Genomic DNA, 18,968 nt, shown 5'->3' with positions numbered 1-18,968 from the left:
GGGCCCCACGCGATATTAAGTAGTGTAAATCTTTGCTATCTGATTCCGTGTTTCCGGTACAACTCTCAACATATGGCTGTGTTCCACGAAAAACGCCATAATGTGAGATAGTGGGTCCGCAGCTCGTGGTCATGCGGTAGCGTTCTCGCTTCCCGCGCCCGGGTTCCCGGGTTCGATTCCCGGCGGGGTCAGGGATTTTCTCTGCCTCGTGATGACTGGGTGTTGTGTGATGTCCTTAGGTTAGTTAGGTTTAAGTAGTTCTGAGTTCTAGGGGACTGATGACCATAGATGTTAAATCCGATAGTGCTCAGAGCCATTTGAGATGGTGGGGGCGACAAAAGTCCAACAGGTACCGCTGGACACAACGTGTGTGGAACCACCTCTGCTAACAGCATGCCAGTAAGATTGTTAGTGAAAGCCAGTGGACGCAATGAGTGAAGGTACAGCGCTAGTGCTCTATGCTTGACCTGAGTGAGTGAAACGTCTCCTTTGTGGGAGGGTATAGTAAGAATAACAAAACTGATCTTAAAAACTGCACGAGTGTTCATCACGTGTGCGAACACCGCCTCTGTCCTCTAAGCTATCGTATCGATCATCGGTAATACGTTGGCGTAATGGTTAAGTTCAGAAGCCACGTACACACTAACGTACCGAGGTCGCTGCAGAAAGTCCGACCATCTAAGTTTGCTGCTTCGGCTACGAATGGATCTGCTTCTTGAGCTACTGATATGAGGGATGAATCGATTTCATGATATGTGAATTATAAATCTTTGATGAACTGTGTGAAGTGTTTGCAGTTTTCTATAGATCTAGGTTTATGACAACCTGCAACATTAACTCCCTTCTTTACAGGTTGCAGAGGTCAATATTTATTCACAAATTTCTATGAAAACCGTTGTAAATTACGAGAATTTTCAGATTTTCTGCTGAGCAGGTCTTCATCACAACACATCGACGTTTAGTGAGCTTTATTGTGTAGTGGGACGCGAAATTGAAGCGTCACCCATCCACCAGTGTCAGCCCAGTTTGCAGGTGAATATAGGTTTAATTTAGTTTTTGTTTATATATTTTTTTGTAATATTTGTAATGGTTGTGAATTGTCTAAGGTTTGTATTTATTTTTTATGTTTCACGTACGGAGAGGGCGGCGCAACGAACGGAGACAGCATCTTCGCTGCCGGGACCAGAGAGAAAATTGCTGGCCACTATACGTCGCGGGTCGACAGCCAAAGAGCAACAGAAGATTCTGAAACCGATTCGTTGCGTCGTGCTTCTAAAAATTGAAAATGAATAATTTGTAATGTTTTGTACAACAATGACGTCATAGAGAGTTTAATCTTATTGAAAATGTTAGTCCTATCTTGTCAAGGCTCAGGTTCACGTCTGTATGTAGGAAGATAATAAACTAGTGGATGCTACTAAAGTTGAAATACATGTTCCGAGGATTTATTTATGAAGAGTTATGTGAATGAATTAATAATATATTTGACAAGATTATTGAATTTTGACAGCGTTCATCGCGACTTTGAATCTCAAAGGTTTATTCAATGTGGTTCTAATATCGATTAAATCAGATAACGTGTTTCAATATAATTTCTGAGGAGAAACAAACGACATCTAAAATTGAAAAAGTTTACGCAAACCAATTGGCCCGAGTGACGTAATTCTGCGCATACGACTCAAATGATGTTTTACAGTTTCGTTCAAGAACCATTCTGAGACAATTTAAAAAGAATATAAATAATTTTGAAGTGGGTTGTAACTGACGTAGGTGACGAAGTCTACACATGGTCATATGTTGAAAGAAAATCATTTATAAGAAACTTACGTCGTTACACTACAATTGGAACTCATCATTTAGACGCGCAAGTTATTTTGAATTATTATTTGTAGATACCTTTCCTCCAGTGAGTACCCTGGTGCTCTGTGAATGAAACATTCGCTTCTCTGGGGGCTGCCCTAGATTGCACAAGAATTTGACCCGGACCCGTCCTTGTGTCCAAGGTAGACCTGTCTGTAAACGCTGCGCAGCTTTTCGTTGAACCAATAAAGCGACGGCCTATTCTATGGGTGCTTGTAAAGTCTAAGCCGAAATGCAGTCGGATTTTTAACCACGTCTGGCTCCTTTTTTTGTGCGTCTGGATATCCTTCAGTCAAATTTTCACGCACTTTCTTGCTTCTGGAAATTACCGCTAGCAGACGACCTGAGCACGTTCTATAATTATACACAGATCCGGGTTGTTTGGCTTGATTAAAAACAGTTACATAACGCAATTCCTCGTGAAAACAAATGGTTCTTAATTTAGCTTAAGAGGTTTCTTGTCATTTGCCAAATAGACTAAGAAACGACCTGCGCCCATCATTAAATTCTTTATCTACTCTGTGTGAAATGTTCAGTGCTCCGTCTGCACGTAAAACGTACGAAATCTCTGTCGGGATTAATTACTGACGTCATTCCATTTGCCTCCACAGCCATGTTAAACACCTTCACTCAATGGTCTTATTCAAAAATAATAATAATTCGATCGCTACTGTCTCCGGAATACCTGAAATTTAAGAAGATATATTTTTATATCCCAGCCATATTTCTGCGTAGTCGCCGTTCAAAAAGAAAAGAACTATCGTTCCTACAGCCATTTTTATTCAAGGTAATGCAAGAAAACTTATTTTGCAATGTATTTTGATGTCTGAGCTATTTTTTCTACGTAGTCGCCGTTCGTAGCACTCTACAAACTTTGCTATGTCTTCTGCATACCCAAATGCCGCCAAGTCGTTGGCCAGATGTTAACGTTCTGGTTTTGTTCGTTATCATTTCCATAGAGCTCTTGGACAAAAAAAAGTTTATAAAAAATGTGTAATCACTCGGGCCAAGTCGGGCTTATAAGATGTATATTCACAAACTTCCCACTTTTACTGCCAAAGCAAACTCTTCGTTGACGCTGCAGGGTGCCGGCAAGCGTAATGGTGAAAAACCACAAAGCCGCTGTACAACAATCCACACCTTAGTTTACTGATTTTGTGGCATACTCAGGGCTCACACTGCAGATCTAAAACTTCTCGCGATCATTCCCGCAGTGAGTGAAACCGATCAGTGAAGCTCCCTTTAGTCGTTTTTTGTGTGCATCTGACAGAAGTCGAGGAACCCACCTGGGGCACACTCTTCTATAGCCTAAATTACATGAAGAACAGACTGCTATATTTCAGAAAAACGGAAACTCAGTGCGTCGATAGTCAAACGTCTCTCCTGTTGAATTGTATCACTAGTCCTTGATTTGAGTTCGTCAGTCTCAACTGAATGTCGAGGTGATCCTTCTTCATCATGAATATTCGTTCGTCCGTCATCAAACATCGTGCACCAATTTCGAACTGAAGCTTCATACATCACATTTCCATAATTATTTTATCCATGCTGGATCTCAGTGAACTCCGTAGACATCAATGATTGTGGGTGAATAGCGCAGCCTCCCCCGAATTCTTTTACAATGTTTTATTTCAATGCGACAAACGATTTCGGCTTATCATGTTCACATTCAGATGGTTGCATTGATGTTTTGGTCTGTAGCACGTCGTATGCTCCCGTAATGCACACATCAAAAAAGTTTTGCAACACCCCGGTTCCCAGAACTTCTGAAGATAGACTTTGAGTATGGATATTATATCACAGAGACAGTCCCTTTGACTCTTCAGAGTCCGCAGATCGTGGTCGTGCGGTAGCGTTCTCGCTTCCCACGCCCGGGTTCCCGGGTTCGATTCGCGGCGGGGTCAGGGATTTTCTCTCCCTTGTAATGACTGGGTGTTGTGTGCTGTCCTTAGGTTAGTTAGGTTTAAGTAGTTCTAAGTTCTAGGGGACTGATGACCATAGATGTTAAGTCCCATAGTGCTCAGAGCCATTTGAACTATTTTGACTGTTCAGAGAAGTCACTAAACCTGCCCAAAGATGTAAACAACCATGCATGAGCAGCTCCTACTATACGGAGGGGGGGCTGACAGCCGCTCAGTTCCAGTCATTCCACCAGGAAGGAGGTACATGGCTCGTGTTGTCTATAATTCAACCATGCCTAGACGGTCTATACGGCGGTTCGACCGCGTCCCCATTGCTACTTCGTGCCAGGAAAGGATCTCAACAAGGGAACTTTCCAGGCGTTTCGGAGTGAACCAAAGCGATGTTCTTCGGACATGGAAGAGATACAGAGAGAGAGGAACTATCGATGACGTGCCTCGCTCAGGCCGCCCTAGGCTGCATGATGCGCAACTTCACTCCCGACGTCCATGGCGAGGTCCATCTTTGCAACCACGACACCACGCAGCGCGGTACAGATGGGCCCAACAACATGCCGATTTGACCGCTCAGGTTTTGGTATCAGGTTCTTTTCACCGATGAGTGTCGCATATGCCTTCAACCAGACTATCGTCGGAGACGTGTTTGGTGTCAACTCGATTAAGCTGAACACTTTAAACACACTGTACAGTGAGTGCAGCAAGGTGGAGGTTTCCTGCTGTTTTGGGGTGGCATTATGTGTGGCCGACGTACGCCGCTGGTGGTCATGAAAAGCGCCTTAGCGACTGTACGATGCGTGAATGCCATCCTCCGACGAATAGCGCAACCATATTGGCAGCACACTGGCGGGGCATTCGTCTTCATGGACGACAATTTGCGCCCCCGCCGTGGACACCTTGTGAATGACTTCCTTCAGGATAACCTCATCGCTTGACTAGAGTGGCCAGCATGTTCTCTAGACATGAACCCTATTGAACATGCCTGGGACAAATAGAAACGGGCTGTTTATGGACGACGTGAGGCACCAACCACTCTGAGGGATCTACGCCGAATCGCCATTGAGGAGTGGGACAATGTGGACCAACAGTGCCTTGATGATCTTGTGGATAGTATGCCACGACGACTACAGCCATGCATCATTGCAAGAGGACGTGCTGCTGGGTACCGGTGTGTACAGCAAACTGGACCACCACCTTTCAAGGTCTCGCTGTATGGTGGTACAACATGCAATGTGCGGTTTTCATGAACAATAAAAAGGGCAGAAATAATATTCCGTACAGGTTTCGTAACTCTTGGAACCGAGATGATGCAAAACTTTTTTTGATGTGTGTATATTTAGATGATGTTCGTTTGTCTTTCTATGGTCTTAATGGTTTGCCAAGGCAGTGCATAAGCTGTTGCTGTAGAAGCAGCACACTTATTAAAAGTAAATCTTTTCGTTATTTGCAGACAAAAACATGGATATATAGCACATGTGTGAAAGTCAAAATGGCGTGAAGAATGTTAAAAATGTGGTTACGTGCAACGTTTGTTAAGCTTATACACGGCCCAGTCATTATCATCACCGTCTCAATTCGACGTCAATGTATAAAAACAACCCACAGACGGCAGGTGACAGCACTGGTACTTGAGGATATACAGGGTGACAATTATTGAACTACATGAAATAAAATCGTCATAACTTCTAAACGATTTGCGTTGGGACATTCAAACTGCACGGCTGGACGCGGAACATGGTGGGAATTAGTATGTGCATGCGCACGAGAAGCCCACTTTCCTCTGGATAGGTTCGTCAATAAGCAAAGTTGGTACGTTTGGGGGACTGGGAATCAGCATTTGAGGAACGAGAAGTCTCAACAGGTGTCGTGGAATAACAGGTGAGATATTCCTTGATGACACGGTGACTACTGAACGGTATGTGAAGGTTTTGGAAGATGATGCTATCTCCATTGCTGAAGCTGACGCTGATGGTGGCAAGAGGTGGTTCATGCAGGACAGAGTTCGACCCCATCGAAACAGGAGAGTGTTTGATATCCTGGAGGAGCACTTTGGGGAACTCATTCTGGCTGTGGGGTATCCAGAGGCCGCTGGCATGGGCCTCGATTGACCGCCATATTCTCCGGATCTGAAGACATGCGACTCCTTTTGGAGGCTATGTTACAGACAAGATGTACAGCAATAACTCCAAAACCACTACTGAGTTCGAGACAGTCATTCAAGAAGTCATCGACAGCATCGGTGTTCCGATACTTCAGTGGGTTATGCAATATTTCGCTATTCGTCTGCGCTACATCATCGTCAATGATGGCACGCATATCGAACATGCCACTCGAAGAGCTATAGTGACGCTTACATGTTCAATAAAGTGTGTGCACGACGTAGTTTGTAACTAATTTAGGTTTGTTCCCATATATTGTTCACTAACTGTCACCCTGTAACAAGTTTCAGCTAGTAATAGCGAATACCCTGTTCAAGAATCACAAGAGGAGGGAGGTACACTTGGAAAAGGCCGGGAGACACGGGAAGATTTCAATTAGATTACATCATGGTCAGACAGAGGTTCCGAAATCAGATACTGGATTGTAAGGCGTACCCAGCAGCAGATATAGACTCAGATCACAATATAGTAGTGATGAAGAGTAGGCTGAAGTTCAAGACATTAGTCAGGAAGAATCAATACGCAAAGAAGTGGGATACGGAAGTACTAAGGAATGATGAGATAGGTTTGAAGTTCTCTAACGCTATAGATACAGCAATAAGGAATAGCGCAGTAGGCAGTACAGTTGAAGAGGAATGGACATCTCTAAAAAGAGCCATCACAGAAGTTGGGAAGGAAAACAGAAGTACGAAGAAGGTAGCTGCAAAGAAATCATGGGTAACAGAAGAAATACTTCAGTTGATTGATGAAAGGAGGAAGTACAAACATGTTCCGGGAAAATCAGGAATACAGAAATACAAGTCGCTGAGGAATGAAATAAATAGGAAGTGCAGGGAAGCTAAGACGAAATGGCTGCAGGAAAAATGTGAAGACATCGAAAAAGATATGATTGTCGGAAGGACAAACTCAGCATACAGGAAAGTCAAAACAACCTTTGGTGGCATTAAAAGCAACGGTGGTAACATTAAGAGTGCAATGGGAATTCCACTGTTAAATGCAGAAGAGAGAGCAGATGGGTGGAAAGAATACATTGAAAGCCTCTATGAGGGTGAAGATTTGTCTGATGTGATAGAAGAAGAAACAGGAGTCGATTTAGAAGAGATAGGGGATTCAGTATTAGAATCGGAATTTAAAAGAGCTTTGAAGGACTTACGGTCAAATAAGGCAGAAGAGATAGATAACATTCCATCAAAATTTCTAAAATCGTTGGAGGAAGTGGCAACAAAACGACTATTCACGTTGGTGTGTAGAATATATGAGTCTGGCGATATGCCATCTGACTTTCGGAAAAGCATCATCCACACAATTCCGAAGACGGCAAGGGCTGACAAGTGCGAGAATTATCGCACAATCAGCTTAACAGCTCATGCATCGAAGCTGCTTACAAGAATAATATACAGAAGAATGGAAAAGAAAATTGAGAATGCGCTAGGTGACGATCAGTTTGGCTTTAGGAAAAGTAAAGGGACGAGAGAGGCAATTCCGACGTTACGGCTAATAATGGAAGCAAGGCTAAAGAAAAATCAAGACACTTTCATAGGATTCGTCGACCTGGAAAAAGCGTTCGACAATATAAAATGGTGCAAGCTGTTCGAGATTCTGAAAAAAGTAGGGGTAAACTATAGGGAGAGACGGGTCATATACAATACGTACAACAACCAAGAGGGAATAATAAGAGTGGACGATCGAGAACGAAGTGGTCGTATTAGGAAGGGTGTAAGACAAGGCTATAGCCTTTCGCCCCTACTCTTCAATCTGTACATCGAGGAAGCAATGATGGAAATAAAAGAAAGGTTCAGAAGTGGAATTAAAATACAAGGTGAAAGGATATCAATGATACGATTCGCTGATGACATTGCTATCCTGAGTGAAAGTGAAGAAGAATTAAATGATCTGCTGAACGGAATGAACAGTCTAATGAGTACACAGTATGGTTTGAGAGTAAATCGGAGAAAGACGAACGTAATGAGAAGTAGTAGAAATGAGAACAGCGAGAAACTTAACATCAGGATTGATGGTCACGAAGTCAATGAAGTTAAGGAATTCTACTACCTAGGCAGTAAAATAACCAATGACGGACGTAGCAAGGAGGACATCAAAAGCAGACTCGCTATGGCAAAAAAGGCATTTCTGGCCAAGAGAAGTCTACTAATGTCAAATACCGGCCTTAATTTGAGGAAGAAATTTCTGAGGATGTACGTCTGGAGTACAGCATTGTATGGTAGTGAAACATGGACTGTGGGAAAACCGGAACAGAAGAGAATTGAAGCATTTGAGATGTGGTGCTATAGACGAATGTTGAAAATTAGGTGGACTGATAAGGTAAGGAATGTGGAGGTTCTACGCAGAATCGGAGAGGAAAGGAATATGTGGAAAACACTGATAAGGAGAAGGGACAGAGTGATAGGACATCTGCTAAGACATGAGGGAATGACTTCCATGGTACTAGAGGGAGCTGTAGAGGGCAAAAACTGTAGAGGAAGACAGAGATTTGAATACGTCAGGCAAATAATTGAGGACGTAGGTTGCAAGTGCTATTCTGAGATGAAGAGGTTAGCACAGGAAAGGAATTCGTGGCGGGCCGCATCAAACCAGTCAGTAGACTGATGACCAAAAAATAAAGCGTGCGATGGGTACGCGGGAAATCGTGCGCTCTTTGTCATAACGTGAGAAAGGAGCGATTTATCTGACGTCCAAAAGGGGACGATCATTGGTTTGCGGACCAAGGGTGAACTGTTCGCGTGCGCTATCCATAACCAGCGCCGAGGCCACTGTGGTGCTTCACTGTTCTTAGGTGACAGCAGTGAACTACGACTGCGGAGATGTGTGCAGGCGAATAGACGTGCAGCTGTTGAGCAACTGACCGGCCAGATGAACCAAGAAGCTACCAACAGTGTCTTCTCAAAGACCGTTCAGCAAACGTTGGCGTGTATGGACATTCGCAGCAGGTGTTTGGTTCGTGGACCCTTGCTGACCGCTGTTTATCGACGACGAAGGCTGGAATTCTCATCCCAATACTGAAACTGGACTTCCACTGAGCGGTGACATGACTCAAGTTTTATGCTCCATCAGACAGATGGCCGATCGCATGTACGGCGTGAAAAGTCTGAAATCAAACACCCTGCAACAGTCATCGAAAGGGTGCAGGTCAGAGGAGGAGAGTTATTTTTATTATTTATTTACTTATTTATAGCTTATTTAGCCCAATGAGGTTAGGGCCTTAAGGGGGGGTTGGATGTCAAAAGGGCCGACTTGGAGCAGGAGAGGCACTATAGGACATTTTAATTTCCACTGTCTATACTTTTACAAATAAATCGATAAAACTTCGTCAGCATGATCGGGAAGGATTCAGGATTACCCTCATGACAATTGAAGTTCAAAAACCGAACAAAATAAATTGTTTTTGCATGTGAAATTTCATCATTTTTTCACTTACTATTGGCTGCATGTGTTGCTACACGTACACTTTTTTTCATAAGTAACAGAGGTTCTTTGTTGAATTTTGCACAGCGTACAATGTATACATACAGGTGTATGAAACTCTAGACTTTATTTAATGTATGAAGAAATGAATGGGCTGTTACATTTTAAACTTCATGTTCAGAAAAGACCCAAATTTTATAGTCATTTATCTCAAATTTTACCTCAGTTTTCGATAGATTTGGAAAAATCTAGAGTTTCATAATCTGTAAATATCATTTGCATGCTGTGCAAAATTCATCGAAGAATCTTGCTTACTTATGAAGGAAAGTGTACCTCTAGCAACAAATGCAGCCAATAGTAGGTGAAACAATGATGAAATTTCACATGTATAAACAATTTATTTTGTCACGTTTTTGAACTTCCAATGCTATGAGTGTGGATGCTGAATCCTTCTTGGTCATGCTGACAAAGTTTTATGAATTTATTTCTAAAAGTATAGCCAGTGGAAATTAAAATGTCCTGTGGTGCCTCGCCTGTTACAAGTCGGTCCTATCCCCCTTAACGCCCTCTCCTACAACTGACCAGGAACAACAACATACCAAAGATTTCACAAGAACGTTCACAGTAATGGTAGTCGTAATATTAACAATGATAATAGCGACAATAGCAATAGATGACACTAACAATAGTAATAATAATAATAATGATAAATGATAATAATAGTGCATGGCAATAAGAAATTATATAAATTGTTTTAGTAACATTTGAGTCTATGATTAGAGTTATTAGGAGTGAAAAGATTATACACACTGAACGTTCCCTTAGAAAAATTATACATGACTGTGCTTAAACTGACACACAATATTTTTTAGCGCAACGCAATCTGACTTTCAATAATCCCTACAAGAGAATGGCCCTGAATAAATTAACCTTTGCGTTTCGCAAATCACTTCCCTCACAAAAATTATCGTTACTCGTACTACTGCAATACAGCGAGCGCCACTACTGCCAGCTAAATAAAAGATTCAAACTACTGAAGGCACTAACTACTGATAGGCACAGTTAGCAAATGAAAGATTTTGATAGAGAACAAACAATGTATTTACCTTAATAGTGTTCAAAAGTCATAATATATATATATATATATATATATATATATATATATATATATATATATATATATATATATATATATATATATATATATATATATATATATATCAGTCCATGAATCCAGTATTACAAATTTACTCTTTCTGTTGGACACACGTCCAGATCGTCCACTTTCAAAATTCTGCCATCTCGCTTCCCCACATCCACCACTACTGGCGGCTCACCTCCAACTGCGCAACGCTACGCGCTGTTAACAGCCAACTGCCCAAAACTACAATAGCAGACAACGATGCAAACCAGCCACAGACTGCACACAGTACAGCCAGTGATTTTCGTATAGAGGGCTACGTGGCGTTACCAATAAAAAACCTAAACAGCCTACTTACATAGCCCCCATGCTCCCCACAAAAAAATTTTACAAATTGTTTTGGGCAGTGGCCAATACAGATTTGAAAAAATTTTTCATAGTTACAATGACAAGGATGTCAAATGCACACACTTATTGATACAATGTTGGCCAAAAGCTAAAATTTTCTCACAGTCCATAAAGACAGTCCTGATCATTTATCACAGTAAAATTGCAGTGTTTTTTTCAAAGTTTGAGCAGTAAAAGTAAATGCACACGGAAGTAGTGGAGTTCCATGCTGTCTTGAAGCAGTAGTGTTGTGTTTCCTGCGGAAAGACAGTGCTGACTCTTGACATGTAGACAGGCAATGGGCCACAACAGAGCAAACCCACAGCAGAGTCAGTCGAAGTTTTGAAGAATATTGGTAGGTAGGTCACCACAGAGCAGACCCAATGTAGTCCTGGTAGAGATTATGGTATTGGTGGGCCATCAAAGGTGCAGACCCATTGTAGTCCTTATAGAGATAATGGTATTGGTGGGCCATCAAAGGTGCAGACCCACTGTAGTCCTTGTAGAAATCATGGTATTGGTGGGCCATCAAAGATGCAGACCGACTGTAGTCCTTGTAGAGACGGCCAGCAGCCATCTGTTGCGGCTGTGCAGGTGCACAATCACCATCGAAGAGTCTTGCGGACAACATATCAAGTCCATAAACCACCACTTGTGCACTCACAAAGTTTTTGGAATTGTCCTTAGAACCAGCAATGCTGTTAACCAGTCCCTTGCTGAATTATCAACACATGTGTGAGCACCAACAGTCCCTTATATATATATATATATATAGTGCATATACTATGACCAACAGAAACGTGTGCAGTGAAATGTAACTTAATTTGATGAACTGGTGTTAATTACAATTTTATAACATGAGAATACAATCACAAAGGTACAGAAAACATCATTAAAAATATAATAATACAGATAACATTTGTAGTAATACCGGCTTTACAAAAGAATAGAAATAAACATATGCATCAGTGTTACAGGAATTATGACATAAGTAAATATATAAAAGGTCAGTATAACTTTCGAAACATCAACTTCACACGTGAGCATAAAAACAAAACAGAATAAATAATGTCTAAACATCTTTACAAAGTAAATAACATATTATAAATGCAAATTATGTTTGAGGATAACAGTATTCCTCATCATAGTGAATGTAGCTGAGTATTAGAAAAATTCTACAACATAAGTCTTATCAGATAAACACATAAAGACAGGAAGAACACAAATACACAAGGTACACAGACACATAGTAGAATAACACAGGAGGAAAGGACAGGGTTTGTTTTCAGCGTAACATTTGGTACTGCAGTCCAACTCAAAACTTCATTCCATAGATCTTTCGTCTTATTTCAACATTTGTTTCCACCAAAAAAATCCTATCCAAGCACGTTTTCTGTGTTTTGTTCATATCCTCATTCAAAAGTAGTTTTCCTACAATGTACACTAGTTTTTTGGCCAAACCAATTTCTTATAGCTTCTCAATGCATTTCTTCCAATTCATCACAACTTGTTCTCTTATATAGCCTACCCCATCTTAAGCTAACTTAAATCTATTGAGCTCGGGTGCTAAACTAAGGGACGAGGCAATGCAGCAACACAACAAATTAACACAAACAGCAATGACAAAAAAATGGAAACTGGCAAAGCAAGCACCAGTATATCTAAATTAGCAAAGCAAATGCAACATTACAAGTGATATAAGGCAAAGTGCAGCAAATAAGAAAAATAAATCAGTAGTAAAACTGGCTTAACAGAGTAATACAAAGTGACATTCAGTAACACTGTGCCTGGCAAACAGCAGCAACAAATGCAACAACTTATACCTAAATATGACATAGGTCAAGCAGAAAAAATAGTACACTAAAGACAACAATGCCAGTAAGGGAAACGTCTATTCACATCTTAGTGTCTATGTCATTAAAGTGGTGCACCACAAAAACTTATTCTACAAAAAATTATCAAGAACTTGAAAAGAAAATTATATATGCAGTTACAGTTATTAGTCCCTTCTTGTTGTTGTTTCCTTTCCAAGTGCTCCTTTTTCGAAGGATGTGGATCATAAAATTATTATTTAATAGATCTTAATAGTTTTCAAAAGTCATTATATATATATATCAGTCCATGATATCCAATATTATAAATTTACTCTTTCTGATGGACACACGTCCAGATCGCCCGCTCTCAAAATTCCGCCATCTCTCTCCCCACATCCACCACTGCTGGCGGCTCACCTCCAACTGCGCAACGCTACGCGCTGTTAACAGCCAACTGCCCAACACTACAATAGCGATTATTGCAACAATGCCGACCAGCCTCAGATTGCACACAGCACAGTCAGTGATTTTCATATAGACCGCTACGTGGCGTTACCAATAAAGAAACCTAAACAGCCTACTTACAACACATAAAAAAAAAAAAACTGCGTGACCTCGGTTCCGAGAGTTCCGGAACCTGTACAGATTGGTTCAAATGGCTCTGAGCACTATGGGACTTAACATCTGTGGTCATCAGTCCCCTACAACTTAGAACTACTTAAACCTAACTAACCTAAGGACATCACACATATCCATGCCCGAGGCAGGATTCGATCATGCGACCGTAGCGGTCGCGCGGTTCCAGACTGTAGCGCCTAGAACCGCTCGGCCACCCCGGTCGGACTTGTACAGAAAATTGGAACAGAGATCAGCAGGTGGAAAGAATACATTGAAAGCCTCTACGAGAGGGAAGATTTCTCAGATGTGGTAGAAGAAGAAGAAGGAGAAGCATGAGCCGATTTAGAAGAGGTAGGGAATCCATTATTAGGATCAGAATTTAAGAGAGCTTTGGACGACTTAAGATCACATAAGACAGAAGGGATAGATGAAATTCCAAATTTCTAAAATCATTGGGGGAACGACTATTCAAGTTGGTGCGTAGAATGATTGAATCTGGCGACATACCATCCGACTTTCGGAGAAGTATCATCCACAAAATTCCGAAGCCTGTGAGAGTCGACAAGTGCGAAAATTATCGCACAATCAGCTTAACAGCTCATGCATCCAAGTTGCTGACCAGATTAATAAACAGAAGAATGGAATACAAAATTGAGGATGTGTTAGATGACGATCAGTTTGGCTTTAGAGAAGGTAAAGGCACTAGAGAGACAATTTTGATGTTGCGGTTGATAATAGAAGCAAGACATGTTCATAGGATTTGCCGAACTGGCAAAAGCATTCGGTAATGTAAATTGGTGCAAAATGTGCGAAATTCTGAGAAAAATAGGGGTAAGGTGTAGGGAGAGACGGGTAATATAGAGTATGTACAAGAGCCAAGAGGTAATAGTAAGAGTGGACGACCAAGAAAAGTGCTCGGATTAAAAAGGGTGTAAGACAGGGATGTCCAATCTTTACATCGAAGAAGCATTGATGGAAGTAAAAGTTAGGTTCAGGAGTGGAATTAAAATTCAAGGCGAAAAGATATAAATGATGCGATTCGATGGAATGAACAATCTAATGAGTGCAGCATATGGATTGAGGTTAAATCGAAGGAAGACGAAAGCAATGAGAAGTAACAGAAATGAGAACAGCGAGAAACTTAACATCAGGATCGATGGTCACGAAGTAGATGAAGTTAAGGAATTCTGCTACCTAGGCACTAAAATAACCAATGACGGACGGAGCAAGGAGGACATCAAAAGCAGACTCGCTATGGCAAAAAAGGCATTTCTGGCCAAGAGAAGTCTACTAATGTCAAATACCGGCCTTAATTTGAGGAAGAAATTTCTGAGGATGTACGTCTGGAGTACAGCATTGTATGGTAGTGAAACATGGATTGTGGGAAAACCGGAACAGAAGAGAATAGAAGCATTTGTGCAACAGAAAAATGTTGAAAATTAGGTGGACTGGTAAGGTAAGGAATGAGGACGTTCTGCGCAGAATCGAAGAGGAAAAAATATGTGAAAAACAGTGACAAGGAGAAGGGACAAGATGACAGGATATCTGTTAAGATATCAGGGAATGACATTCATGGTACTAGAGACAGCTGTAGAGTGCAAAAACTGTAGAGAAAGACAGATACTGGAATACATCCAACAAATAATTGAGGACGTAGGTTGCAAGTGCTACTCTGAGATGAAGAGGTTGGCACAGGTGAGCAGTTCGTGCAGGGCCGCATGAGACCCATCAGAAGACTGATGACACAAAAAAAAGGATCACTATCCTTGCTATGATAAGCGAGAAAGGCTTAAATCTTTCACTGCCCCTATACTTATGATAAACACGCTGTAGAAGTACAAGGGCTATTCGTAAAGTAAGGAACGATAGGTTGCGAAATGGAAACCATAGTGAAAATCAAAACTGTTTTATTTGCAACAGTTAGCTACAACTTCCAGCTACTTATCTCCATAGTCGCCGACCCGACTTAGACGTTTGTCGTAGCGTTGTACCAACTAATAGAAGGCAGCCGCCAGTGCTTTCCGCCAATTCTCTACACTGGCCTACAGCTCATTGTTTGTGCCATAGTGTTGTCTTCAAAGCCAACAGTTCATGTGAGCAGAGATGAAACTCAGAGGGAGACAATCACGAGCTGTATTGTGGGTAATCAAACATTTCCAATTGAAAACGATGCAGGAGAATCTTCATTGCCCCTGCAGAATGTGGCTATTAATTGTCTTGAAGAAGAAAACGCTCGACAGTTATGTAATGTTGGCTGCATAGTTTCAGGCGAAATTTCTCACCAGGCCCTCGTACTTGGCGGGAGACACTATTATTCTGGGTGTCTTTATGTGCTCCCTGTGTTCTCAGAACTAAAAAGAACGACGTAACGCAATCGACGGGCATACTGGAGACACTGCCCAACACTTCTGTGCAAAACGTCATCGGATTTTCACTGTGGTTTCCATTTTGCAAGCGATCGTTCCTTACTTTCCGAATAACTCTCGTAACAATTCTTTCAAGAAAGACTCTCAGATATAGACACTAGATTTCAAAACCATCTCCGTAAATAGTCGCTACACGGCTTCCAACTAGTTACTAGCAACTCACGTCTATAATATCCTCCATTTACAAAACAGCTTAAAGTCAAAACAGGGGAAAAGGAGCGCACATACATACATACATACGCAAAAACGGAATGTGTTACCTTCTAGTACATCTAGCCAATCCCCCTCGTTCTCATTAACCCTCACCTCTAGCTAGCCACTGGCTCCGCGTTCTAATATGAGGTCCATGTTTCCGAGCACGAGCTTGGTCGCTAAATTGCAACACTCGCCCACAACACAAGAAAATTAATGACAAGCGACCACATGGTTCTCTAATTTTTTTATTTTTTTACATCTTTGATACTCGAAGTTCAGAATTCAAATAGCAACTTGTAAAAGCATTTCGACGCAACTCTCAAAAATTCTCGACAAAAGAAACTTTGAAGTTTTCTGAGCGTCTTTGATACTTCAAAAAAAAGTCTATGGACTCGACAGGGAGCGGCATTTGAAACCTTTCGCACTATTTCATGGCTTACACTAGATGCAGACAGTTGGGGCACACAAATTCCATCCTGGTTCTAGGCGCTACAGTCTGGAACCACGAGACCGCTAGGGTCGCAGATTCGAATCCTGCCTCTCGCATGGATGTGTGTGATTTCTTTAGGTTAGTTAGGTTTCGGTAGTTCTAAGTTCTAGGGGACTGATGACCTCAGATAGTGCTCAGAGCCATTTCAACAATTTTTTTCAAATGCCTGCGAGTCGTGTCACTGAGACGGGACATACGAACCAGCCCAGTATTCACCTAGTGGGTTGTGGAAAACCGCCTAAAAACCACATCCAGGCTGACCGCCACACTGGCCCACGTCGTTAATCCACCAGGCAGATTCGATCTGGGGCTGGCGCGCCTACCCAAATCCAGGAAGCAGCCCATTAGCGCCCTCGGCTAACCTGGCGGGTCTACTTAAAGAATCTTTATTAATTACGTTTTGTAGAGGATTCGTAAATACGAATTTATATTTGTAACGAAAACATGATTTTTTGGTGCTATGTGCAGTTAGAAAAAAGAAGAAGAGAATTTTCACGAAAATGACCGTTAAATATGCACTTGGCAAAAGCAATTGCTGCATTGGGGCATTGCAATAAGTCAATGGCGACAGATGAAAATTTGTGCCGGACCAGAATTCGGCCCGCATCTCGTGGTCGTGCGGTAGCGTTCTCACTTCCCACGCCCGGGTTCCCGGGTTCGATTCCCAGCGGGGTCAGGGATTTTCTCTGCCTCGTGATGGCTGGGTGTTGTGTGCTGTCCTTAGGTTAGTTAGGTTTAAGTAGTTCTAAGTTCTAGGGGACTGATGACCATAGATGTTAAGTCCCATAGTGCTCAGAGCCATTTGAACCAGAATTAGAACCCAGTCTTCCCGCGAGTGGTCGCTTAACCACTTTGGCTATCCGAGGCACGTCTCCCGTCCAACGAAAATGTCTGTATGCCTCACACTGCATAGTAGTCTGCCCTTTCCGTTATTCTGCTTCGCTCCCAGCCCTACTGTATTCCCGTGAAACACCGGACATTGCTGTGCAACTGCGCTGGAAGATTGATATGCCGTCAGGCGCATATAACCGTATTGTACTCGTACTGGGGTGGCGATATTCACTCAGTGCCGGAGCTATTATTTGCACTCAGGAGTTCGATGTGGTTATGGACGCACGACGGCACTTAACAGAATTTGAAAGCGGAATGGTATCTGGAGCTAAACTCATGGAACATTCCATTTCGGAAATAGGAAATTCAATATTCCGAGATCCACAGTGTGATGCCGTTTCCCCCTCCCCAGCAGCGGAGCTGATCTCAAACGTTTGTGTATATGTTGTCCCGGCTAGTTAAGAAACATTCCATGCCTTACGGGTCGGGCATAAAACATCACGGAATCACGTTGTGAATCTAGACGTGTGAACTAGCAGTTGAAAATTGATCGCGTTTTTCCAGAGATAGTTAATCCACTTTCAACCACGACGGATCCGAAGACAGTTTTGTTCTATATTACTCTGGAGTAAGATATCAACTGAGTTCCAGTCTATTTTTACTAATTTGTTTTCCTGTGTAATTTGATTTAGTTACTTTAGCAGTCTGTATTCATTCGTTGAATCCTATCAAATATGTTTGTAAAACGTTTATCAGCTTCCTTCAATAACCCTTGAATGTTCACACATATTATTGTCTATGTAGTAGCTGATTATAGAATTTAGTAAACACTGGGAATGTCTCGCATATTTCTGTTTTATTGACACAATTAAGTTCTTAAATTAATGGGAGCACTGATGGATCAATGAAAGCAGAATTGATCCTAGTGCGTATTGTTTCGGTATGATAACATTCAGTCAATACCACATTCCTTCGTGTACCTATCACCGAAGATATGATTTCCCATGAAACTGTCCTTTACCATTATGTCTCTGGGCCTTACAATGTCTCAGCTTCTCAATTCTCACGACACGATATTAATTATGGGTTCAAACCCTTTCAATGCCTGTTCAGCACAAGTTCAGTCTTTTAAGGGCCACTGTTTTTCACTTCTCGTTTATTAGCGGAATCACCTTGACAACGAACGGCAAAGATACTAGTGTGATAAGGTCCAAACTATTTTCGGTCCCAATACTCTTTAATAATTCACATACAGCGAATAAAGTCCTAATTCAACATAAGAGTTTCGGTAATGTCAACAAATCTCTTCACAATCGTAAGTATACGATCGTAGCGTTTCGTTTAACACGTACAATCACCATTGACTTGAATATCAATGTTCGTACACCCAATCACCTCTAATTGACACCGTCTCTGAGTTTATCCCAAAATAATCTATTCTCCACTACTCCAACGTCTAATCCAGTTCTAAGAATGCAATTTAATTAGGCTTCTAATCCCAAAATTCTGACTACCACGGAAGAACTGTGAACACACTCGCCATCGCTGAAAACAAAAACTCAAGAGACCTAACAGTGGGGCACATTGGTTTATATATTACATTCAAAACAAAACGCATCTCTGTTGTGTCTTCCTTGGATCCCGTTTGAACTACTTTGCGTTACTCTATTTCAAATATCTGGAGTAGACAACATTCCATTAGAACTAC

This window comes from Schistocerca piceifrons, chromosome 4 (genome assembly GCF_021461385.2).
Source record: "Schistocerca piceifrons isolate TAMUIC-IGC-003096 chromosome 4, iqSchPice1.1, whole genome shotgun sequence".
Taxonomy (NCBI): domain Eukaryota; kingdom Metazoa; phylum Arthropoda; class Insecta; order Orthoptera; family Acrididae; genus Schistocerca; species Schistocerca piceifrons.
This window is presented reverse-complemented; position numbering follows the sequence as displayed.